Genomic DNA, 27509 nt, shown 5'->3' with positions numbered 1-27509 from the left:
GAAAATATTAAGAATTTTTAGCAAGCGCTTCACTTTTGAGCCAGTCTTCCTTCCTTCCGTTGGCGCCATCTGTCTTATAACCGGCTACATGTCTCTTTTTCCTTTGGTTGCTAGAGAGCTCAGAGCTAAGTTTGTCTCTGGTTCAGGGCTGTGGGGAGGTCAGTTATGTGGACAAGTGTTTTCCTTGCCTTTTGTTCTCTTTTCTCCATATCCATCTTTTCCCTTGATGAACTATTTGTCCATCTTCCTTGCTGCACTTTATATCTTCTGAGGACAGTTCATACTCTTTGTGGTCTGGGCCCCATTGGGGATACAGGGACAAAAACAAGCAGAGAGCCAACCATCATTTATTGCACTTGTCACAGTAGGCTCTCAGGGAGGCATTCCTGTGTCTGTTCTACCTGTAAGAACGTGGGTCTGAGAACAGATGCCCTTCATGGCAAAACAGTGTGTCCCTGGGAGATGCGTGGTTCAATGACGCTACTTCTTCCTTCTATTCTTTGCTACTGAAAGGTCAAGGCTGAATGGCGGCCCTAGGGGTGACACCCAGAGTTTCAGTCACCATCTTGCTTCCCTTCCTCATGAGGCCCATCCAGAGTTCATCTCTATCACTCTCCCTTGAACACAGGATGTGGGACTCCTACTCATCCCCATCAGCTGCCACAGCCTTCATTAAGCTGACATAGTGCGCTGCCTGTATACGCAGGTTAGGTTAGGGGAAGGAGGGTCTCACAGCTTGCTCTCAAGTCACATCTAGCTAGCTGGAGCAAGAGAGACTCATCTTTGCTCCCTGTGCATGAGCCTGGAATGCTCCAGGGCAGGGTTCATGTGTTGGCCCCACACCAGGGTCCAGTAGAGAAGGAACATCTGGGGAAATGTAATCTCTAGTGAGTCTGTCACCAAGCAAAGGCTGGTGCTCTTTTTTTTTGTTTTTGTTTTTCGAGACAGGGTTTCTCTGTGGCTTTGGAGCCTGTCCTGGAACTAGCTCTTGTAGACCAGGCTGGTCTCGAACTCACAGAGATCCGCCTGCCTCTGCCTCCCAAGTGCTGGGATTAAAGGCGTGCGCCACCACGGCCCGGCTTTTTTTCTTTTTTTTGTTTTTTTTTTGTTTTGTTTTTTGGTGCTCTTTGTGATGGAAGTGACGGTGGCGAAGAAGACGGTGGAGGTGATGGTGCCGAGGATAAAGGCTCTAACAGCGGCAGCCACCACCACAGCAGTAGCTAGTTCTATTGTGTCCTTGTTGCCTGCTGGGTACATTGTAAGAGTTTTATGGGTTTTTGTCATGTCTGTCACTTAATCTGACATTGGTGCTGCCTCGGCCTCTATTTCAAACATCGAAACCCTATGTCACAGAAGGTCAGCTGACCACCCTGTGAACATGTTCACCCAGCTCTGAAGCCACAGAGCCAGAATCCAGTGCTAGAATGTTTGCTCTAGAAGGAAGGATTTTAACCCCTAGTCTTCACTGTATTGCCAACTTGGGCATAAGGACTTCAGGTGTTCATTAAACAGGGCTTATGCTGACCCCAGCCTGCCTATCTGCATGTTGTATGGATTGAATTCCAGCCCCAGAGATCATCACTGTTGAGATTATATTGGAGGCTGATACTGGTTTGGTTTCAGTGCCCAGGGCAAGCCATCTCATACCCTTGCCCTAAGCCATCTCTAGCCAGGCTGTTCCCACAGGGCTGTGCTTCCTCCATAGAAGGCAGGGATCCAGAGAGAACCTTTATCTATTCACCAGCCAAACCTCACTCCTGCCTTCAAAGGCTTACGTCAAGGATGTGCCAGATCCGGGCATCAGATCTGCATCCAACTCACGCCAACCACAGAACTCTGGGTGGTTCTGTAGAATTCGGAGCTGAGATCACGCAGCTTAAGACCCAAAGAAAACATCCCCAGGGTTTGGGTAGTGAGAAAGTGAAACAGTGATGATATTGCATTCTGCAGTTTGCACATTGATGTCCATTTGGACAGCTCTTGGTGGCACATGATGCCTGAGTGCCCCAAACTATGAGTTTATGATCAAAGAGGTCAGTGTTGTGCATAGACCCAGCAACCTGAGAAGTCGTATATGGATCCAAGAAGTATCAGAGGGATTTTTCTAGGCCAAGTACTGAGGTAATTCATTTTGAGAGATACCCACATTTTTTTTCATGACCGCTCTCTGAGTTATGTTATTCTGTCTTAGATTTAGATGTCAGATGAAGTGTATGGGAGAAAAAGGTGTGTGTGTGTGTAGTATATGGGAGAAAAAGGTATGGATGGGTGTGTGTGTGTGTGTGTGAACATCACACATATAGGCCATAGATTGTCTGTCTTGATTGAATCTACTTTTTATATGTAGGTGGAGTTTCTCACTTAATCCCAGCACTCTCTACTTTTGTTCATCTACCTAGGCAGGTTGTTGAGGATCCAGCGCATCTCTGGCTCCCATGCTGTGATTATAGGCAGGCCATCCATAGTAGATTTCTAGATTTGGCAACCACACTGGGTACAAGGACAGACCAGACCAGGTAAAGACCCCTCCCCACCCAAACCACACAATACACACCCAGGGTACTTTTTCTGGTGAGAAGGGTAAAAGAGAATTCTGGATACTGGGCCCCATTTAGCATTTGGACTCTAGGGATTTGAACTCTGGTCCTCACATTTGCCTGGAAAGTGCTTTAACTATCTCTCCAGTCTAGGAAAAAAGTATTTTATTGATTCTACAAAGTGGTTGGGTCCCAAATCCCACATTTTGCTTCAAGTCCAGAGTGTGGAATAGTGCTCTTATGTTCAAATGCTCCCTGTGCGTTGATGGTGGGGGAGGGACTGTGTGAAGAGGGACAGAGGTGCTCTCAGGGCTGCTTGGCACTGTGGTTCTCTTTTTCTCAGGGATCTTGCAAGACTCTACTGTCTGAGCTCTTTGGCAGTTCATCCAGGAGCAAAAGTGACCCATGTGTTGGCAGTTGTGTTTCCTGGGAGGTCAGCCTATAGGAAGCTTACCCAGGATGTTGTTGGGATTCAGATTGACCGTAGGTGCAAGAATAAGGCAGGAAGGCAGAGAGAGATGCTGAGCTGTGTGGCCCTGAAGGGCATAGGACTATTTGATGCTTCCTCTTCCCTAGTGCCCATCCAGGTCAGAGCAAGAAAGCTGGCCTTTATGTCTGTAAGACTGAGCTGCTGAGCTTCAGTCTGGAGAGACTCCAGAAGGAAGAAGCCTACAGAAGATAGCCTGCTAACAATACTCCCAGCCCCTGCTAAGATAGCAAGCCCTACTGCCAGGGCTTGCTATCTTAGCAGAGGACCTGGGCAAAAAAATCATAGCATCTATGGCACACCCAATTGCAGTTTTTGGTCCTAAAATCCCTGCATATATACATATGCCACCATTTCTCTGTAGACCTTTAAAGAGAATTCCAGGCACTGACCGGAGGTTGGAGCCATAAGATGGAAGGAGCCTGGGTCCCCAAGTGATTACCTAGAGCAAAAGTCAATATGAAATTGAAAATGCTGATAGGAGCAACCATCCATCCATGTCTGTTTAAGCTATAGAGATTTGAGGTGTAAGAAAGGCAGAAAGGTAAAGGTGTTGGGGGAACCCAGAAGCAAATTAAAGCCTGTAGAATTTTAGTATATCAGCAGCAAGCAGTACATCAGGAGTCTGAAAAACTGGAACGTGGATCTTTTTGCCCCTGTTTTGTGCACAGACATAGCACAGTTAGGGTCATACTGTGTGGGTAGCAGCCAGGAGTACCCACTTTGTGTTGGATGAGCAGATTTGAAACCCTCTCTGTCTCTTGTCAGCTGTTGAATCTTGGCCAGTTAGGAAATTGCTGTGGTGAGGTGACATGGCCTTCCAGGTGGGAGCTCTGGCTCCACTGGTTGATGTACCGGAACTATCCAGGCAGATAGCCATTGAGCCTTAGTTGTTAAAAACTGGGTTGAAAAACACCCGACTCAGGTCCTAGAGGCCTCTCTTGAACATGTCAAACTCATTTGGTTAATGGAGGTTTAGCCAAAACTCTTGGTCACAGGTTCCAGTGAGGAGCAGGAAGATGGAATTCATTGAAGCGACTTCCTTTACACATGTCACTTGTGGATCAGGTGACACACAGGCCTGGGTGGTCTCTAAATAACCTTCTAAAGAGTGTCTTCATGGAGCAGGCAAGGGGACAGACAGTTGATGGCTGTAATAGAGCCATGTCCTACTCAGCCATAAATGGGACAGCTATATTATCCTTTCTCCCTGCAAAGCTTGGAGGATATCCTGGAAGAGGAAGGTGGGAAGGTAGAGGATGCGGAGAGTTGTTATCAAATAGTGGCTTCTAGAATGAGAGAACCATTACACCCATGAACGCAAGCTCCATGCAGCATTCTAGTCAATCTTCCAGCATGCAGGAGGAAGGACATGAGAGAGGCCCCACCCTTAGTTGAGGATCTATTGGCAATTAATGGCTGCTGGGGGCAGGAGAGTTGATCTTCTTCAGTGTTGTGTGCCCAGGTAAGTTGACTATGTTTCAAATGGTCTCACATCCGTAGGAATATGGGCAGTGTTAATTGGATTCCATAGGTTATTAAAAAAAAAAGACACGAAGAGGGTCATGTTGGGAAAGGATCAAGGAGTTGGAGGGGCAGGGGTGATGTGAAAAAAATTGTGTACGTGTATGAAATGTTCAAAGAATGAATGCAAAATACATTAAAAACATACACAAAGAAAGGGAGCTACTCCATCAGGCTGTGATACCTCAGAGCCTAGAAGGTGGGTTTGCTATTAGTGAAACAGGCTGGGTAGAGGGAGGGTGTGGTCCAAGGTTGGAAGCTAAAAGCTGCAGAAATGCTGGTAGGCAGAGGAGAAAGGGCAGGGAAGGGAAAACTGGGACTAGCAGCCGATCCTAAACCAGGGCAATAGTGCAGAAGGTTGAGTCATGGATGGAGGGCGGGTCCAGTCTTCCTAGAGTGGAAACTTCCACAGCATCCGCCGAGTGCCCTTCAGGACAGAATTTGCCTTTTACTCACTATGCCCCATGTGGGCGGCAATGGGTGGAGACAAGATTGCCATGTGGCATTTCTTAGCCGTCTTCCGCTGTCTCCTGGCTCTCTTGGCAACAACTTGAGCCCGTGGGTTCTTCTCGTCCTCAGTTCCGCCTCGCGAGCCCACCTGGCTGTGCTTTCCGCCAACTGACAGATATTCAAAACACCACAGCCTCTTGGGTACCATCCAAGCACAGCTCCAGGTGGCCTGGACAGTTTGACAGTTGGCTTTGATGTGGCAGTTTAAAGGACAATGGCAGGACTGGGGAGCAAGAGATACAGGCTGTGTCTAGGCTTTTCAGACGCAGCAAATAAAAATGCTTGTGCCTGCATGTATCTGAAATTTGAATTGAAAAATGCATTCATCGCTAATACATGTATGCACTAGATATTTTGTAAGGGACATGCTTATTTGTCCTTCACTGGAATTCAATGGACTGTGGATCCTGTATTTTACCTGGCAGGTGCCTGGGTTTCCCTGGCCAGGTTTGGATGGATATAGAGGTCTTTGCTAAAGGGTGTGAGTAAAGAAGCTGTAGACCGCAGTCAGGTGGGGGGCTCTCCCGCCATCAGGTCTTTGACTCTTCCATTCATAAAACCCACCAAGAGGCCATGGCAATGGGGAGGGCAGCTGGACCTCATCCATCACGCTGCCACGATTGAGGCTGGCTCCCAGTGCGCGGTGGTTCCAGCACATTAATGATCATTATAGACCTAATGAAGATTGGTGACACCGCCAGTGGGCGGAGGCTCTCAACCCATTGTTCTGTCAGGCAGAGGGGAGGGGTGCCCCCAGGAAGGGCTTATGGGAAAGGAGGTTAGGGACTGGAGGGTTTGGCAGGGCAAAGATGGGAAAGGCCGGGCTGAGCTGAGGATGGAGGTTAAGGAGAGGGGGGAGGAGGCTACCTGGTGGACCTGAAGGCTTCGACATGGGAACAGAGAGAAAGGCCCCAGGTAGCAGCGTTGGGATATTCAATTTCCTGGATCTACAGGGACAAATTTCACTGTCAGTGCCAAAGAACACTGGACTATATCTGTCATGATTCTGGGGCCAGAGTGAGAGAGAACCCTGCCTGTTGTTTTCTAGTTGCTGGTGGCCCCACATCTTCCTTCGATTAGGGCCCCTTTACCAGCAAACCCCTATGGAGTTTCCTTGTATCCTTCTCTTATATATCAAACCCCTCTGTTTCTGGGGTCTGGCGAGATGGCTAGGTGGTAAAGGGCTTGTAGGCTTGGCACCTGCTTGGGTTACCCAGCACCCCATGGAAATGTGGGAGGTAGTTGTGTGCTCTTGTGGATCTCAGTGCTGAAGAACCAGAGACAGGAGACTCCTTAGAACTTGATGACCAGACAGCCTTGCCAAATGAGTAGGCTTCAGGATCAGTGAGAGGCCTTGTCTGCCAAAAGAAGATGAGTATGACGTGGGAAGAATCTGTCTCTTAGTTCTTTGATCATTGGGAAATGACCTGAGGAAACCATATGCGAGTGACCCGTGGCTTTCATGCACAATATACACACATGCATGCACACTCACCCACATGCAAAAGTGTATATGTGCATGTGCGTGTGTGCGCGTGCGCCTGCTTCGGTTTTACAAGGACACATTTGTGTCTAGCATCTAGTCTCCAGCATAACAATCAAAGATCAGCTCTCTCCTTTTGGGATCCTAAACTTAAATCCCTCTTTTGTCACATAAGGTAGTACCCATGTTGTTATGTACAGCATTTATTCATGGATCTAAGGGTATTTATTTTGGAGATTTATTTAGTGAAGTTCAAGGTTTAAGGAAATGTTGAGTAGAAAGGCAGGGAAAGACCCTTCTAGGACCCACCTGGAACCTCTGGTTGCACTTTCTTTTCTTGCAGCAAAGGCAGAGCAGTTACACCTCCCTGATGGGGGAGCATGTGCCCCAGGGTAGGAGTTCTTCATTTGCCCTTGGCTTGTACTGGTCATGCCCCTCACCAGCCTGCTACTCGATCCTATATATGACAATCTTAGGGTACATCAGCTCTCAGGGCCCCTGTACCCAGAGACTGGATGGTAATGTCCAGTCACATTTTACATGAAAGAAACTGAAGTTCTTGGAAATGGAGCCCTAGGTCTTCCCAGCAGAATCAGGACAGGGACCCCATAACTGAAGGTGACAAAGAAAACAGCTTTCCTAAACACCCAGGGGCTTCCCCTGTGCATCTCCAGGGACAAGAACTCTCAGACATGGGTGTCAAAAGTTGTTGAACTTGAGGCAACAGATTTTGTTTACTTGGGCAGGAGACTACATTGTGGGATAAAGGGGGAGCCTAACTGAGGTCCTGGACAGAAAGTAGTATAACACAGTAGAACAGGCAAGGTTTGGGAGGCAGACAAGTTCATGCTTGGATCCGATCCATCATTTACTGGTTGTTTTATTTAATTGGTCTCAATTACTTTATCTCTAAAATAAGCTGGCAATCTGACCTCACAATGATGCTGTAGCGTTTAGGTGATTTAATGTCTCTATCCATCAAACACTATATCAGGTATCTAGTGGTATTGACCGATCACATCCCCTACCCATTGCTGACTCTTTGGCTCCCATAGGCCACTGACATCCTTATTTCAGTGTCCCGTGACCTGTCTGTCTCTAATCAGATGAAGGCACACAATTTTATGGAACTATAAGGTCCTTCCCAAGAAACTCACCATTTCAGTGCATATAGGCACCTTACATTCCTGTGGAAGGCCACTTAATAACATCCATCGGGCAAAAAGATTAGCAGAAGTTTGGCTCTGCAGTGCTTGAATATATTACACGGAAGGAGGAGTGAGGATGAATCTCTTCCTTCTCTACCATCACCTTTCTGGTAGATTTTTCTCACTCCAGGTGTTCCAAACCCAGAGTGAAAACTTCCTCTCTCCCATCTGACATTTTCAAATGTGTTGCTGCATCCCCAGTGGAGCGATGCCACCAGGGATGGCGCCGCTCTCGGCTCCCACCTGACAAAGTCGCTCCTGAGATCTGTCTGTGCCATAAGGAATGTACCGGCTTAATAGCTTCAAGGACTTCATAGGCACACCTGCAGTTAAGAGCTCAGTGTGGGGCTCTAGTTTGAATTTGCCTTTCCGTAAGAATAATTTTGGCAGCTTGGGATCAATATCTTCCTCCCATATGCTTCGTATTCTCCGTAAACGCGAACTGGAGACACCCTTCCTCTCAGAACTTCTCAGCGTGAATACATTCAGAAATTCTAAAAAGGCAATAGGAACAGAAAGGGGAGAGTAGCATTTGGCTAGCACCTGCTCTCTGCCCAGCCTGGGCTGTGCACCTTTGCAAGTGCAAGCTCATTCTGTCTGCACAGAGTCTACCTGGGAGAAAGATGGCACGGGGCTCATTTTTTGCAGAGCAGGAGATGGAGGGCTCAGGAAGGCGAAAGCTATTAGTGATGCAACTGGATGCAAAGCCAGTGTCCTCTGCATCCAAACTGTTCTCCTAGGCCACCCTCAGCACTCCATCTCTAGTTCTCTAGCCATGCTATTCTCAAACCCCATCTCATTAAGAACATGGAATGATTCAGAATGGAAACTTGAAACTCTGCTGTGAGATTTTTGAAAGAACTTTCTTGGCTCAAACTTTACCTTGGACTGTGTCCCTTTGAGCCTTGGTTAAACGGCTTCAACATCCTCATCTCCTTGTGTGTGAACAGAAGCAAAGTTGGACAGAGCTGCCCATGGCCTCGGATGGAAGGAGACTTTGACGCTAGTCTAGGAAATGTGTGTCTTTCTCCAAGTGTCCTGGCCTAGAGGAGGCGGATTCTTTCCATGGATGTTCAGACAGCCCTCGCGACTGTCTGCCAACCCAGCTCCCAGGCTGCCCCATGAACTGTGCCACGGTTCTGTCAGGGGAGATTTGGGTGTTTCCCCTCTTCACATTAATCTTAATTTTCATTTGCTGCCATGAAGATACATCTTGAACCATTCACTCAGGAGGCAGGGGTGTGGGGGGTGTTCCTCCACATCCCAGACAGCAGACTTTATGGATGGCTATTTGTCTTTGGATGTTACAGAATAAACTATGGGAGGAAATGGCTTCGAGAGTTTTCCTTGCTTTACACTACATGTCCTTCTCCATCTGTAAATATATCCAGGATAATAATAACCCACTTTATTATTATGTATTCTTGGCTAAGATGATGAAAATGTCCTTGTGGCTCTGAGAGTTGAATGATTTCTTTAACTCCATGGTGCTTCCCATGGCCATGGTCCTCAGACAGCACACCTGCAGTGTAGGCAGTGAACAATAGCCTCTTTATGGCCACCCCAGAAAGTTGACAGGCATTTTTCTTGGCATACATGCCACCGCATCTCAACTTTTGGGAAAGCCTGCTTAGCTCTGGGACTCTGGCTTCTTTGGCTTCTCAAACCTTGGCTAAGAATCCCACTTCTATTGACGAGCTGCCCACCAGTTCTCCTGGGCTTTTAACAGGTAGAAAGCTGGTTAAACAGTAAACATTCCTCAAGCAACAGAGGGCTCTTATCTCTGAGGAATACTAGGTGCCCTGACTTTACCTTCCAAGGAAACACTCCCATAGAGTCAGAAGGGGAGACTAACATTATTGAACTTTTGCTGTTGGCTTCCTCTGTTTTATGGTCTTTGGTTTATTGGTATTATTTAATTTTATTTAATTTCTGGTAACTATTTCATTATTTTATAATGACAAGAATGCAGATTCAGAAAATCTAGCCGAGGTTAATGTGAGACTAGAAGATCTCATAAGCTTTCAAAATTTGTGCTCATCATAAAGATCTGTTTCTTCCCCACTTTTCTGATTATGTATTTTTGCAAAGCCCAACGAATCAGTACTTATACCCAAAACATTTTGATGCTGCTTTAGAAAACATTTAGGGCTGGAGAGATAGCTCAGAGGTTAAGAGAACTGGCTGCTCTTTCAGAGGTCCTGAGTTCAATTCCCAGCACCAAAACGGTGGTCACAACCATCTTTAATGAGATCTGCTGCCCTATTCTGGCCTGCAGACATCAATGCAAGCAGAATACTGTACACATAATAAATAAATCTTTAAAAACATAGAAACATTGATTTAAATAATTGGTTGCCATAAATTATAACAAACCACTAGGCTTACACTATCTGATTTGTTAGCTATTGTTTATTGGGTACAGGGGCATAGTCTACATTAAGATAATATAGACAGGAAATAAGATCTTACAGCTTCCTCCAATGCAGCCTTAGAGACAAGTGTGGGCACTCTAGGTCCATTTTACAAAGGAGAAGAACTTAATTCTGACTTGAAAAAACAGAGATGGCCATAGTAATATTTTATTAAATGCTGAAGATTGAGTGAAAGCTTTATAAATAAAGAAATACAGTGAGTGATAGCCACAAGAAATGTGGAAAGCTTGAGATTTTCCTATAGGATTATGTGTGGAAGGCCCAAGTAACATTCTCTGGTAGAAATCTACTGAGATGTCTCAATGTGGTTGATATTGAGAGGTTTCCACTGGGTAAGGTCTGACCTTTAGCCTTGCTACAGGAGTAACTTACCAAATGACTTCCATCTAGCATGGCAGATTCCCACGAAACACACTCAGAAGGTCAATGCACACTCGATACTGCCAGTGTAGTAAACAAGAGAGGCACAGCTCTTGTCCTGGGTAAAATACTATAGTTGTACAAGATGCTTTTGTTGTCCTTTGCTTTTGTGAATGAGTTCTGCAGGGAAGTGAAAATATACTCAGGGCTTGATTAGATCGCTGTGTAGTCTAAGGGTTCTGTAGTATCAGACCATCACGGCTTCTCCAACTGTTCTTACAATAGAGATGCATTTCCACAAAGACAGCATGGGTTGAATCCTTGAACTCGTTGTGTCCTGGTCATTGATGATGCAGGCACTGCTCATCTTTCTCCTTTTCTCTGTTCCAGGAGCGCCAATGCTCTGTGTTTTTCAATTTTTCATCACTGTGCTACCTTTTGATCTGAAGTCTCTTCTGTTATTAGCAACTCTCTGTTATTTAGCTCATTTCTCTAATTTCTGAGTTTTTGGAAGTCCCCACAGGGATGCAGAGATAATGACCATCTTGAGGCTGGGAGACTGACTTCATAAGGGACCACACGGGGAGAGCCCAGTGACAGATGGCGGTTGGTTATAGAGCCGCTTGTTCTTCAAGACCCTATTCAGTTCCTTCTGGTTTTAGGGAAAAAAATGGCGGCAAAACTATGATCTTCTCATCATCTCATTCCTCTATCAAAAGTAAAATAAGACCATGGTACAGGAAAAAGTTGTCTCCCTTGATAATCAACTTTATTATAATTATGGGCACTGTTTCAAGCTGGTGGCTTTGGCAGCAGTGGGACTCGGGAGCTGGATAGCACCTCTAGCAGTCCCACAGAACCCACCTGTTCCTGGAGTCTCCCAGCACCTGCAGGAGAATAGGTATGACGTCGTGGCCCAAAGAGTTTGACATTTCCTTTTACTCATATTGGAGTTCTGAGTCCATTTTCACAGCTGTCAGTCCTCAGGGTCCAGGGCCAGGTTCAGCTTCAGTGTGTGGTCAAGACAAAGCTGGAGTCTTGGTATCAGGCGGAATAGAAAGATTGGCTTTTCTGTGCTGTTTACACTTTGTATTTAATCATTGAGAGAGACCATATATCCTGGTCTTTAATATTGCCATCAGCAACTAACACATCCAAGTCTTTCAGATTCGGTTATCATATATGGCCCCCATGAAATATTACAATTTTCAATCTCACTTTATAGACTAACAGTTGACACTAAATATATTGTATAATCAGTTAGTTGTCAACAATATGCTGTTGGTATTGGTCCCACAGTCACAAGTTTTATCAGAATACTGTTCCCCATTGTAGTTTATTTGTAAAATTTTTTATTTCTTACAATGTGTATAGTTCCAATAAAGCTAACTGATTGTAAAGATTTATTCTCTTAAAATTTTATATATGTGATTTTTGCGTGGGTATGTGCGGGTATTGGTGTAGCAATCTATGGAGGCCAGAAGAGGGCATTAGATTCCCTGGAGCTGGAGTTACAGGTTCTCATTGTGGGTGCTGGGAACCGAACTTGAGTCCTCTGTGATAGTAGAAATCGCTCTCAACTTCTGAACTATCTCTCCAGCTTGGTTTTTTTCTCTGTCTGTCTGTCTATCTATCTATCTATCTATCTATCTATCTATCTATCTATCTATCTATCTATCTATCTATCTATCTATCTATCTATCTATCATCTATCAGGGCTGATGAGTCTTCAGGCTTGCTCTTGACCCGCTGACCCTTTCTTCTTTCTGAACCTTCTGTTTTGAAATGGAAATGGCTGACCTATGCTTAGCTCCCTGTTGTGTTTCAGAGACAGACAACTCCTCTAGTGTGACTGGTTCACAGGTTTGGAGAAGTCCTGCCTCGGGATGAGCCATACCTGGAGCTGCTAACATGTCCGACCTAGATGAGATTTTCAGGGTGGTGGATGAGTAAATACTTGGTGGGATACTGGGAAGGAGTAACCATGCTATATATTCATGAAGGGTTTGATTCTGAGGAGCCTGGAGGGTGTGACAGGTTGTCATATTCTCTTCAAATTTGTATTCCCTAAACTCCAGCACCTCAGAATACAGCTGTATTTGTAGATAATGGTCACTTATACAAGTATTTTGCAAAAATTCAGCTGCATGAGTAGACTCTAGTCTGACTTATACCTTTGTCAGAAGAGGAAGCTGAGGATATGGCTCAGCTATAGACTGCTTACCTAGCGTAAGGAAGACCCTAGGCTCAAGTCCCTTTACTACCAAAATTAATGAAGAGAGATTAGGGCTCAGATACATAGAATATGGAAGGACCAGGTGAGGGCACAGGGAGAGGCGAGTTACCCGCAAATGAAGAAGAGCTCCAGGCAGAACCTGCCGTGATCAGACTGACCTTGGATTTCTGTCCCCAGAATGATCAAACATAAGTTTGTATTGTAGAGCCATCTAGTTTGTATTATTTCTTTGTGGAAGCCCTATCAGCATCATACAGTTTCTACGGTCAGTTTAGTAATTACCTGGAGAAAAATTTGGCAATGCCACTTGAAGGTTAGTAAAATGTAGAACTTGGATATTTGACTGATTTGTTTATTGCAAAGTTGATATTGCTTCAGCTCAACTTGAGTACACCTTTACTTCTCTGGTGCGCGGGTGAGTATGTGCGTGCGTGCATGTGTGTGTGAGACGGGGAGGGGAGTCACTAATGAACAGACTAAGAGCCCGGCCAGTTCTACACAAAGAATGCTTCTACTGAGGTCTTCTCCCAGACTCCCAACTCTTATATTGTAAAATGTAAGATCATAGCATCTCAAGTTTACTTCCTTAATAGCCTAAGGAGTTTTTGTTTCTGAAGATTCTACATAAAATGTGTTTCCTTTTAGGAAGCACATGTTCCTCAACTCATAGTAAAGGAAATTACACTGTGCTCTTAAGTATAGAGATTCTTGGAAATGAAAGTTGCCTTTAGTTTCCAACAATGCCCCCCCCCCCCCCATTTTCATCTCCAGTGTGGGCTTCAGACGCCCTTAACTAAACGTTTGCCTCGAGACACTGTCTGGAGCCAAACCCTTTGGAGTTGGCTGTGTTCCACTGAAGGAGCCTCCCCTTCAACATCAGTCTTGACCTCCCTTCTGCCCCCATGAGCATTATGAAGAATTTAGCCTGGCGAGGTTCTCTTTTCCAGTCCTAAATTTCTGTCTGGGTTCCAACACTTAAGCACGGATATGTAAAAAAAAAAAAATGCTGAAAATTCCTTGTTGACATCTTGTTTCCGAGCTGGAGTTACCAGCAGAAAGCAAGGAAATATCAGTGAATGTGTGAAGACGGATCTTGCCAGCATTCAACATAGACTTGAAGATCAACCAAGTGGTGGTGATACAGCAGTAGCGGTTCACGGGCCAACCTCGGGAGCATGCTTTTCCAAAGAAGAAGGAAAATCTTGCCTGCTTTATCGTTTGCTTTTTAAAATGTAAATGTCATTGAAGTCGCAACCAAGTGGGTACCGCGCTGGAAGTCATGTTTCACTTCTTTCATGATCGAGTGCTTGAACTTTAGGTCCCTTTAAGAAACACGAAGAACAGTGTTATATGTCAGAATAGCTGTATATCAAGTGAGCATGTTTTCGTGTCATCTAGAATGTCATTTCTCCCAGGCCCCCTCCACAAGTCAACAAAGCAAACAGAGCCGAAACTTCTCTAGATCTTCATTCCTTGGGCTCCGGGTGCCTTACAGATGTTCTCCGATGGGTGCATTTGGAGTTGATGGTGTGGTTGGTGTGCGGAGGGTGAGGTGGACGTTAGTAACTTCAGTTTGGACTGAAGTTTCAGTTATTCGTTGCACGCCCTTGGCTGTGTCATTCTAAATTTGTGCCCTAATGTGGAAATAGTATGCGCCCCAAATATTTTTGTGTGTACATTCAATGAGATGATGACTGTGAGTCCAGTCCGTAAGCCACAACTGGGCCATGCAGATGTTAGCCATTATTTTCAACGGCATCTGTGACCTAGTTTTGACTGTGGTTTACTTTCGGGGAGAAGAGCATTATAAAAAGCCTCTTGGCTCATCTGGAGCAAGCCTAATCCACTGATTTAATACCCAAGATCATATTATAAGCAAGCACCCCGATGCCAAAATAGACCGACTCCAGGCCTGTTCCTCTGTGTTCTTGCTTGCTAATCAGTGACGAGTGGCGTTTGCATCAGCCTACTCAAATTTAAAAGTCCGCTTAAATAAAATCCATACTCTCATATAGAGCATCAGCTCCAGGGTCTACCCTGTGTTCAGCTAAGGGAAGCAAAACTGGTGTTGTAAGTTTTCCATCTCCAGCTCACCATCATCTACATGGAAGTTGTTTTCACCAGATATACATTGTTTCTCAGATACCTTTTAAAATAACCCTCTGATACACCTACTTTCTCTTAGATGGCTTCATATGCATGGTGATGTTTATGAAAACTGCCTAGCGCATGTCTGGAAGAGATTAGTCATTTTAAAAGGGTAGAAAGCCACTATTGGTTCAGAATTCGCATTGGATGGAATTCTGTAAGATGACCCCCCGTTTTTTCATCTCAAACTGTTCATCCCACCATCTTATCAGGTGACCACAGAATGGCTTTCCGGTTCATTGATGGATTTCTTGGAATTCAGAGAAAAGAATTTGACGAAGCCTCCTCCAAACCCACCCGGTCTACTTTGGCCTCACTGCACAGCTCCATCCAGACAGGCATCATCCATAACCTCACCCGTTCTGTTCATTTCTAATGCCATAGATTGCATCAGTTACAAACCTCGACTCCTTTTCCCTTGGCCTTCGGTGGTGAGGCGCGAAGCAGTGCTTCTGTGGGGTGGTTTATCGTAAGGGACGAGCTGGTGCTATAGCAGGAAGGGTGCTGGCTCGGGTTCAGGAGGCCTGGGTCCCCATCACGCTGGAGCCACTGCTCAGCTTCCAAGTGGAGTCTTGCCGTCTGCTTTTTCTGTTTGTTAATGTGAGAAACCAGTGCTTTAAACAAAATACTTCAGGGCTTTTCGAATCTGGACTTTTCTGTATCTATCAGGTTTGTGAATGTGGAGAGAATATGGACTCGAAGATCTCAGTAGGTCTGGTCTCTGATTTTGAGGAAATTACGAAAGGTCTTTAAATCCCAGCGCTCATTGGGTAGGAAACAGTGATGATGATATTCGGTCACATTCAAAATGTGCTCATGTGTATGCAATACTGTATTCTACCGTAAAGCCAATTTCCCATCTCTCTCGTTAACTCTAGGAAAGCACTAACCATGTGGCAACAGAGTAAGAAGCGGCAGACAAACAGCATCAACGTCGGGGCTCTGTCTGTGAACTCATCCTATCTTGCTCCAGGTGTACGTGGGGGCAGGACTACGACTTGACAAAATTTCTGGTTTCTTCTAGCTCTGGATCTCCCTGGCTGATGGGGTTTTTCATACAACTTCTCTCTAAACACTAATACTCTTTGCAGAGAAAATTGGCAATACCCTTCTCCTACAAAGGATGTTAGGGACATTTAAGATGCAAAAGCAGTGTGGTGAGGCCTCAGATTGACAATGAGGGACTGTGACTTCTAGGATATTTTCATGACTTGGACAGAAAAGGAAGCTGACAAGAATAGGAGAAGCTGGGGTTGGAATGTGGACACGTTACCATCACACCTTGATGACTTCATTGGATAACAGATTAATGCCCATGTAAACTTAATTCCAAGGTGCCACGCGAAAGCATAGCCCTGGAACCAGAATTGGGCCATACCATGACCTTGATCTTCCAGATTCTTTAAAAATGTGGGAAAATTTCTGTGGTTTACAAGCCTCACCCGGGTAGTGCCTTGTTCTAGCAGCCCGCATGGACTACGATGCTTAAAGACTTAGACAAAGTTAGAGTACAGAGAGAGACGAATCATCGTGTTGAGGAATAGAAACTTGAATACCCCAGGCCCTTTGCTGGCTGTGCATGACTTGCACACAACCCTCCCATATCATGGTGAAAGGGTTAAACAGTATTTTTTAGTACTTTTCAGTGAATGACAGAATTGGACTTGATTCTGAGTTGGTTTGGCTCAGAAGTCTCTGCTCTTCTCCCATGACCGTGCTTTGTTATGGACACTCAGTGGTAGGAAGGAGTGGTCAGGGGCCTTCTCCATGAAGGTCTGTGCTATCTAGCTATACAGGGTAGGATAGGGCTCTGCTGCAAGGGGAGGCTGGGACTGCCAGTTCCACTGGGACTGATTGGCTGTGTGATCTAGAGAGGTTGACGGCCCTCTCTGAACTTGTATATAATGGCTCTATGAAATGGTCCCTCCTCAGGGGCCCTAGAACACTCACATCTGAGGCTTCTTGTTTTATTCAGAAAAAACCCGCCACTCACAGGCACCTCACAGATTAAGCCACAGAACCTATTAGCTTCTGTCTTTCTGCAGATCTGTGAGAGTCCTGGCCACACTTGTGTGGCAGGCTCAGGAAGTTGTGGAATCTGTGTGTTTTCTGGGGGGGGGTCTTTCCTATTGAACTGGTTCCTGAAGAGTATGGAGGTATGGAGAGTGGTTTTTTTATTCCTCCTCGTGAGCCCCCAAAATGAACATTTCCCTGGATTAGTTACTTGGCATGTTTCAGTATACAGAAACTCATGAAATATGTTATTTCAGAAATTCAGGGGCCATGCTTCAAAGTTGAATGAAAACAATTTAGAACGAGATAGCTTTGTTTTTTCAGAGAACTTGGGAAAGCGTAAGTTATTTTGAACTTAAGGGTCTGGATGACAGTCTGTGCTTCAGAACCAGTTCTTTCCCATTAAAACACTTTCTTTTTTCTTCTTGGCAAAGATCGGAATTTTGAGCATATAAATTTTGAAAACAAACAGGAGTCTTTATTCTTGCTTCAGCTCACATTATTGGTTGTAATAGGTCCAGAAAAGATGAATTTGATAAAAGCGGTGAATTGCTCTTGTTTTTATATCTTAGAAAAAAAACAGCCTGTAATTTCTAATCACTCTTTCCTAGAAAGACTTTTCCCAGAGCTTTGTGGTTCATGACAGGGTCATCGATGGCGGTTAGTAATGATTGAGATGCTGATGACAGCTATTGGAATACACACCTCTTGATTTCTGGGGTTCCATGCAAGCTCAATGCTGATGACATATATTGGAATGCACACCTTGATTTCCGGGGTACCATGCCAGCTCCTGAAGAATATCAGTAGCAATGCTAAGAACATGCACAAACCCACCTACTTTTCATTATAAACATGGCATTCTTGGGACAGGTGTGTGGAGACACAAAACTATAACTGTGGCACGCAGGAGGGGATGGCCAAGGATCATCAATCTGGGCCACATTATAAGGCCTTCTCTTAAAAAGAGAAAAAAACCCAAAAAACCAAATAACAATGACATCTTAATTGCAGAGAATTAGGAAAACCATATTTAAGCTGATACCCATGTGTCTTGGCAACATTGCGGTTGCTGTGGTAAAGAAGCATGACAGCTGCCGCCGGATAGGGAAACAGTTTATTCTGACTGACATTTGAGGGTGCAGTCTGTCACAGCCAGGGAGTCATGGTGGCCAGAACCTGGGCAGTTCATTACATCACATCCATCGTCGGGAAGCAGAAAGAGAAACACTCATACTCAATCAGTTTCTCATTTGAATGCCGTCCAGTACCCAAGCTGAGAGAAAGGTGTAGGGTGGGTCACAAGTGAAGGCAATACCTAGTTCCATTTCTGCTGCTAGGATAAAATACCCTGACATTGAGCAGCTTATGAAAGAAAGGAGTTTCTTTGGCTTACAGTTCTAGGTTATGGCCCATCATAGTAGAGAAATCACGACGGCCGGAGCTCAACAGCAGCAGAGAGAAATAAGTACATGAGACCTGCTTCTTGCTTGATTTCTCCTTGCATAGCGTTTAGAACTTCCTGCCTTGGAAAAGGTGTCACCCACAGTGGGCTATGTTTTTTCACATCCATGAATAATGAAGATAATCCCTCAAAACATGCCCACAGGCCAGCATGATCTAGATGATTCCTCATTGAGATTCTCTTCCCTCGGTGATTCTAGTTTGGGTCAAGTTGACAGCTAAAAAATAACTATCATCATGGGAACACATTCTTTTCTTCTAATTTCACATTATAGGAAACTAAGATGCAGGGAAATCACATGAGTAGTTGCCAGGCATCTGAACTAAGATTTGAGCATGGATGCTGAGCGGGGATGCTGAGGCAGATTTGGGAAAGCTCTGCCTTGTCATTCCCCTCAAGGATATGCAGGTGGCACAAGGTTCTAAATCCAGGAGCAATAGAAGCAGCCTTTGAGTAGCAAGTGAGGACCATGCCAGAGTGTGCCAGAGAGTCTAGATGCTCAAGCATAAGCTGGGATGATGGTCACATGGTATGGGCAGCAGATATACATCTATAGAGAGAATAAGGCACCTCCCAACCCCGTGGTGATTTTGTCACAAAAAATAGCTAGATTTTCCTATGTCCAAACAACATATGTTGGATTTTCCTTCTGTATATGGTGAAACTGAAATATACTCAGTTTGACCAGCCACAGTTACCATCAACATTGAAGTTGAAGTAGCTAAGAGTCTTTGTCTTGCAGGCAACAGGAAGTAGACTGAGACACTGGGCATGGCTTGAGCATATATGAGACCTCCAAGCCCACCTCTACAGCAACATACTTTCTCCAACAAGGCCATACATACTCCAATTAAGCCACACCTCCTGATAGTGCCACTCCCTTTGGGGGCTATTTTCTTTTAAACCATCACACTGGGCAAACATGTGAAAACTGTGTGTGGTAGTGTGTGTCGGTAACCCCCGCACATGAAGGGGATATGGTAGAGACAGGAGAATTTGAGGGGCTCACTGGCCAGCCAGACTAGCTCCAGATTCAGTGAGAGATTCTGTATCAGAAAATGAAATGAGGATCCATAGACAGACATTGACCTCTAGTGTCCATACGTGCATACACATGAACACCTCTCCACACGCGCACATACATGCTTGCATACATTACACAGACAGCAACAGAAAAAAATGTTTGATGAAAATGGACTTTAAGAGCTGTAATGATGAGATCAAAAATGGATGCATGTTTTAAAGACATTTTGCTCAGCCATTTTCTCGAGTGGAATTCTGATAGTGCACCGACTCCTCATATCCTTGCAGGCCTCGAGTTTATGTACTTTGACAACTTAATTTCCTTTATTATTCAAGGACTTAGCTACAACAAGAGGCATCTGTAGAGTGTGCTGAGTTGGAGTGATACCCACTTGGTTTTGAAAAGCGATTTGTGGTGAGTTCTTTCAAGTCGTCTTTGCAAAGCTGATCCCCTCCCCACAGTGCTCATTCTTGGTCATCTTAATATAAAAGCACATGACAGAGGAAAGGGCCCCGCCCAGGACCCACAGGGACTGAACTAGTCTTCATGTGCAATCACTGCCTTTCCTGACATTGTCTGTGTGCCATCAGACTTCCCTGGGGAAGGCTACTGCACTTTGTCCGGCGATGGCTGGCGGATGTCATAACAGACCAGTGCCGCTGGTGGTGATGCCTAGGCTGCACAGGAGTTCCAGCAGAATTGTGTGAGATTTTTCCATTTAAAGGTGGAATATACAAAGAAACTTTGCAGTCTGAGGATCAGACAACTTCTTAAACAGAACATTTCCTTCTCAGTTACTGACTAGTAGGAGGGGTCAAGATTGTCAAGAATGGGTCTCCAGCAGGAGGCCAGCTTGGGCTATAGCACAAGTTCAAGGATAGCCTGGGTGCTTAGTGAAACTTTTAAAACAAAACGGAAGAAGGCTGTGGGTACAGCTCAGTGGTTGAAGACTTGCTTCATATGCCAGAGACACTAGGTACAATCCCCAGTCGTGCACAAACATGGAGGGAAATGGGGGTGTTGGGAGAGAAGGAGAGAGGAAAATCTGCCTTCCACAGACCATCAAAAATACGTACATCACTGTTGAGATGCCATCTCTTTCCCAAACTTCTCATGTCTTTAAATCTCTATTCTAAAGCTCTTAAACCACATAGCTGAGCTGCTAGCTGAGGCTTAGAGCTAGGATTTCCCTGCTGAACTGTGGTTGAGGTGCTAATTAGCAGGGAAGGAGCCAGCTGGCAAATGGCCAAGAGGAGAAGCACAGAAGCCCAAAGACCTGTGCACACCACAGATTGGATAACCTGCGGGTTGCACCGTGGAGGTCCGCCTCTGACGAGTTAGCAAGGAGGTCCCTCTGCCCCATGAGAGCCATGTCATGTTGGCAATGGGACCATCTCCTCACTAACTAAACACGACAATAGTAGGACCACTCTCCCCAGCAAGCTCCAAGTGTTAAACAAGATCAGTTAAGGACAATAGACTAGGTTGTTCTTCGCATTGAGCAACTACTTAGCAAAACGATTTAATTTTCACATGACTCTGTGAGACAGGCACGAGGACTAGTGTTTTGTGGGAGAGTATTTGGAGGACGAAGCAGCTTGCTAAATGCCACATCCTCCACCCCCTGCAAATCCTTTGCTCCCCCACTGGAATCCAACTGCCGGAAGCTTGGCATTTAATGGACATTTGATAAATGTCTGTTACTATTGGGAAGGCAGAGATAAAATTATCTTCTTGTTAAGAATTTAAAGAAAATATATTTGAAGGTGTTGGGAGCCTCCTTGCCCTGGTTTTCTGTGTTTAGTTCACCTGTCCTGGTTTAACCAGTGCACGAGAGTATTCTTTATGTAACGAGTGCATAGTTTTACTGAATTTAATTTAGGTTACATAAATCTAAAGGCTGCTGATGGCTAGCAATCTTACAAGGGCAATGAGCTGGAATTCCCTTGGAGCCTTGGGGCTGGATGACTTTAACTTAGCCATTTGCTGAGTTCAGCTTTTATGAGGGTGAATTTGCTGCATCCCCGCAATAATCCAGCGGAAGCCTGGATTCTCAGCCACCATGGATGAGATTTAAGTCCCTAAGACTGTTATAAGCATAAATAAAAGAAGGCCCAAGCAGAGATGTGCAAGTCTAATGTATGCCCTCCATCAGGATGACGGAATGGCAGACAGGAATTGGGCAGCAGGTCGGCTCTAGGATCCCTTAGAGGAAAGAGAAACTTATCCAGCAAAGATGAAGCCTGGCTCAGTAGAGCCTCTATGGTATTGGAGGGTTCTGAGGCCAAACATCCAGCCAGGTGCTATGTATGGAGTCTCTGTCAATGGATGGACTATCTGGGGAATACAGATGCACCTGTGCACACACATACACATACATATAATGTGCACACAGATGTACATACATACTTTCATAGACACATAAACACACAGATGAATACACGTATACACATGCACACACAATGTGCACACATTCACACACAGGTACACACATACACACTATTCTTAATTTGTCAGTACATTTTACAGAACCCATTTTAAATTCACAAATAAGTGAAAAACTATGTTTCCTTTTATGACAAATTTCCTGGGGGGGGGGGCATGTATTTTCTGCTTGGACTCTCATAGCATTATAATAAAGTGGGTGGTATATAACCCAGAAATCTTGTTTCCTTAGGCACTGAAAGCTGGAATTCCAATTAAGGTGTGTCAGGTAGCTTGCTCTAGGGTCTGCCTCCAAGGTTGCCAGCTGACCGCCTTGCAGGGTTCTCCGGTGGCCATTGCTCTGAAATAACCTGTCTGTATCCAGGTCTCTACTTAGGATCAATTGTATTGGAATAGATACATAAGGTCTTAAGTACTTCTGAAAACACTTGGTCTCCAAAGACGCTGTTGGGGGTTGGAGCTCTACCGGAGGAAGTTTGGGGGGCATGAAGCAGTCCATGACGAGGTGACGTCACATCTTTGCCTTCCCACCTATGTTAACTTCCCTCGAGGAAAGTTATTTAGCCCACTGTGGGGCAGTGATGTGTCTATGGCATGTTGTTGTTGTGGTAACCCTAGCAAAACAATACAACCTGCATCTAAGCAATAATGACTTAAAGTTAATCGCCTACTGTAGTTCATTCAGTCAGTGTTTTAAATATTCTTTATGACAATCCTGAAGCCTTGGTCTTAAATTCCCATGTCAAAGAAGACAGACTGGGATTTGAATTCCAGACTTCTTTGCTATTTTTTCTCCCCTGCTTTATCTCTGACCATAAATCACTTTTCAAAAATCATAAGTATGATTCTTCTGCCTTTCAGTGACATGACTGCCTCTGATCTTCTCAATATGTCCCGTGATTAGCAATGGAGACAGAGTGAGCTCTAGCACCGGGAAAGGATATGTCTCTCAGGGAGAGCAGCCCTGAGGCTTTCGTTGTCCTTTTCCCAACTACTCTGTCGCAGACACATGCTTTTCCTTTGCAGTGTGTGAGTCTGTGGGCACCTAATGTAGGGGGAGAGGTCTCTTTCATTGGGGGAGCCACTGGTAAGTTGTCCCTATTCCTGGAAGCAACTTTCCCCAATTAAACATATTCACAAACATACACATAATGCATACATAATATGTACATGTATAATATGTATGTACATTGTAGTCAGAGTTTATGCATCATTTGGACTATTGAAATACTATCTTTCGGTCAATTTGTGAGCAATTGTTTGCAATAGCAAACAGAGTTTATTCTTTATTCAAACTAAAATTCCCTTCATTACATTTTATTTGACGGGCTAACAATCATCTCTGCTAAACTTTGTATAAACCTCCATGTTCCTGTATTGGTCTGGGTGTTGAGTTCATGTGGATTTTCATGCGATGCTCCATCTCCTTCCAACCCCAGTGCTTCCTCTTCTAGCTCTCTGTTCCTTTGCCCTGACCAGGACTGTTTCAGAGAGGTCCTGTCTTAAAAAACAAACAAACAAACAAACATCACGGCCTATCTGTACATGTTTAAATTCCCAGGGCTAGAATGGAAGAGACATGTAGCTCTCTGGGGCTCACTGGCCAGTCCACCTAATCTACCTGATGAACTCCAGGCAAGTGATGAACCCCGCTTCAAAACCAGCCAAACAAATGCATGTCATACGAGGAGTCAGGTTAAAGGTTATCCACTGGCCTCCACACAAACATGCACCTTTGCAGACAGCTGGGTCGGCACATACATACCCATCCCATCATACAGAGGATGATGGTACAACCACACTCACCAAGATTTTCAGATCAAAATAACCCAACGATATAAATAGTAAAATGTAACTCAGGATTGGCAGTGGCTGGAGAAGGTAAAATTAAATTTAGTAGCATAAATCTCAGGACTGCTAGATTCCACTGCATTCAAAGCAAGAAGCTCCCTTCTAAAGAAACAGAAAAGGAAGGAAGAAGAAAAGCTACAGAGGACGAGGGGATGATGTGTGTCAAAGGCTGACATCCTGTCAAGCAAACCCTCAGATCCATTCGAAATACCCAAAGCGAAGGGAGAAGCAGGTGCATCCCAGAGAACGAAGCTCATGGTAGCCAAGCATGTGGGCGTGGAAACCATTTCTGCACTGGATTCCACTTTATAACTGTTCGCATGGAAGCACTCACGGTGCCCTGCAATGCTGTATTCCAGAAGGGTGTGAGTCAACGCTGCCGCCTCTACTCGGTTAAGAAAACGCAATCTTCTGTGGTCACTCTGAGAGGTAGTTTGTGCTTCTTTTATAAAATGTAAACGCTCCCCTTCAAGACTGTCTAGCAGTTTGCTTGTAAGTACGTAACAAAGATGGAGCCTTACATGGTGGGAGACACACGTAAGAAAAGTCATGGCTATACTCTTTATAAGAAAAAAAAGGCAATTGACCCATGTGTCTATTGGGAATAGAAAGAACTAATAAATTAGAGTATACCAGACAGCTGAAAATGCAAGTGAATGAAAATTAGTGGCCATCTGGAGAAGGACATTAATATAATTGTGAATGGGAAGCACAAGCCTGGTGCGTGCTTTATGAGAAGTTTAAAGATTAAGGGAGCAGGATGATGTACAACTCTTCACACATAAACACAATATAGCGATGTTCAGAACATTGCTTACTTTGGTTGTATGATGAGATAGGAGGGAAAATGAGAGAGACACACAGTACAGGATTGGCCAGGTTATCCTAGTTCTTGGCTTACTTAGTGAGGTTACAGGTTCTTCATATTTTTATTATTTAGGTATTTATATATTGTTTTTCAAGACAAAAGCTGTCACTCTATAGCCTTGGCTGACTTCAAACACATATAATCTGTCTGTCTGTGCCCCATGTGCTAGGATTATACTGTGTTTCCCCATGCTTGGCTTCTTCATGTTTTTAACAGATAGACATGTGAGACTGTCCCAGGTCAAGGAAGAGTAACTGGTATTCTATTGCTGACTTCATTCAGTGCTGTGGAACCTTTCTTAAGTCAGTGTTCTAGTACTGCTAAGAGACCACCATGACCATGGCAGCTCTTATAAATAAAAGATATTTATTTGGTGGCTTGCTTAGAGTTTCAGAGACTTAGTCCCTTATCATGGCAGGAAGCATAGTGGCAGGCATGGTGCTAGAGAAGTAGCTGAGAGCTTTAGAGAGAGACAGAGAGAGAGAGATAGACAGAGTGAAACAGACAGAGAGACAGTGAGACTGGTAGCCAGAAAGACAAGCAACTGGAGAGATAGACAGTCGAGAGGTAGGCAGGCAGATGGAGACAGCCAGACAAGGATGGACACAGAAGAATAGATGGAACACACACACACACACACACACACACACACACAGAGAGAGAGAGAGAGAGAGAGAGAGAGAGAGAGAGAGAGAGAGAGAGAGAGAGAGACTGGGCCTGGCATGGGCTTCTGAAACCTCAAAGCCCACCCCCAGTGACACACCTCCTCTAACATGACCACACCTCCTAACCCTTCCCAACAATTCCACCAAATGGGTACCGAGAGCTCAACTATGTGAGCCTATGGGGGCCATTCTCATTCAGACCAACACACTTTCTAAAGCACACACTCACTGCCGGTTGACTGTGTGTACATCTTGTGAGTGTGCTTGTTCTTGGAGTTCAGGAGATAGAGACAGAAAAAGAGAAGACAGAAGGAGATGAGAGACACTATGGACCAGCTCCTAAGCAATGTGGTCACGAATGTTGGGTCATCCCCTCAAACACTGCATGACTACAGGCAAAGTCATTTCCCTTCTTACCTCCGTTTTTCTGCCTCTACTATTTGGCATGGATTCCTTAGCTCCTCTAGACTCCCATCCCCACTCAGCTGGGATTGCCTGAAGCTCCTTTTCCCTCTGGTTTTTGTCTCCTTGGTCACTGCCACAAAGAGGCCACATCCCAGGTGGCCTGGGGGAATCATTGGAGACGAGGATTGAAGCTGTCACGTGCTGGATTCTGGCACCAACGCCCGCCCTGCTGGCATCAGTCCTTGCTGCCACGGCTGTCCTACCACATTTGGGACCGCACAGTTTACTGCCCTGCAAACATGGCTCCTGGTTTATTTCCCTACAATCATCCCCCTTGGAAATAGCAGCTAGAGATTTGTTTCCACTATGAACCAAATATGAAGGTCACATGATTTTATGATTTTTTTTCCTTACTAAAGAAATATGAGAGCCTGAGGCGGGCCAACCTTCCAATTAATCTTGAGGACAGATGCCTTGGAGGTGGGTGAACCAGAATATTATTCATTTCCCTAGTCATTTATCAAGGCGTATGGAAAGCCCTGTCCACTGGTCAGCAGTAGCTTTAACTCATGGGAGGCTAAAATGCATCTCAACTGGGATGACCCTAGCCTCCTAGGCATGATCTATACTGCGAACTGTGCCCAGGTTCTCTTTCACATGGATACAGCCAACCCACACATGTGGTGCACCGCCCTGTCTGCTCACGTGGCTGCTGGTACAGCATCCTCTCACTGTTCACATTACTTTGAGATGTTCAGGCACTGTAGCCCTGCCCAGGGGGCCGCTTACAGTCGTTCCTGGTTCCCTAGGTAACAGTAACACAGCTCTCCTGGCTTTTTAGCTCTCCTGAGCAGCTGACTTGGCCTGTTGTGTGATCAGATATCAGATGGTGGCTGACCTCCACTCCCCCCCTCCCCCCAAAAAAATCCATGGCAGAAGGAAGGCAAAATCAAAGGGATGGACTAGCAATGAAGCCAAGCTCACAGACATGAGATGTGGGGCAGGAAGAGATGATTGATATGAGATGCTAAATGCCTCACCATGGGCTGGGTCCCAGGCTAACTGCTTTACGTGTACTTATTGTTCAGCTCCCAATCACCCTGTGAGTTTGTGGTATTAATACTGAGTTATTCATGTGGTTCTTGCTGTATGGATGTTCTAGATTTCTCCTGCCAGTCCCCAGAGATGCAGTGGATGAGAGTGAGCGAGGCTAGAGTGGGGTGAGTCTACTTATCGCCTGCCAACTGAAAGATGTTTTCTGTTGTGATTTCCATGATCCTGGAATCACTTCGCTATCTCCACCCTGTCAGCGGGTCAGGAAGCCTTTTTGGTCAAGATTTCCCAGGTTCATTTGCTTTGGTGAATTTCCCAGAGTGAACTTACAACAAAAGCTTCTGCTTTAGCAGTGCTGTGCAGGGCTGTGCTCCTTTTCCAGCAAAGATGGGCAATTGAGGTGGGAAGAACTGGGTATGCGTCTATACCACATGCTGTGTGACCTGGATGGAGTCACTAACTTCCCGTGAGTTGCAGTTTCATCTGCATGCTGATGCCAAAGGCTTCCTTCTAGTGTGATGAACAGTAAAGAAAAGGCCTGCAAAGTTGCCGAGGCCGCATCTAGGAACCTTTGATCAAAGGAAGAATGGCTGCGTAGGCCTATCTCAATATTTCACTCGGTCCTCTTGTATGTGGATGTTCAATTTCTATATATAGCTCTTTCCCCCTTCAGTTTGTTCCTCCATGAATCTTCTTTTCAACACAACATTTAGGCCAATTTGAATTCATATTGAGGGGCTGGTCGGTGTCTCACTTTTCTCACTGTTGGGGCTAAATACCTGACAAGAAGCA

This window comes from Microtus pennsylvanicus, chromosome 8, assembly GCF_037038515.1.
Source record: "Microtus pennsylvanicus isolate mMicPen1 chromosome 8, mMicPen1.hap1, whole genome shotgun sequence".
NCBI lineage: Eukaryota > Metazoa > Chordata > Mammalia > Rodentia > Cricetidae > Microtus > Microtus pennsylvanicus.
This window is presented reverse-complemented; position numbering follows the sequence as displayed.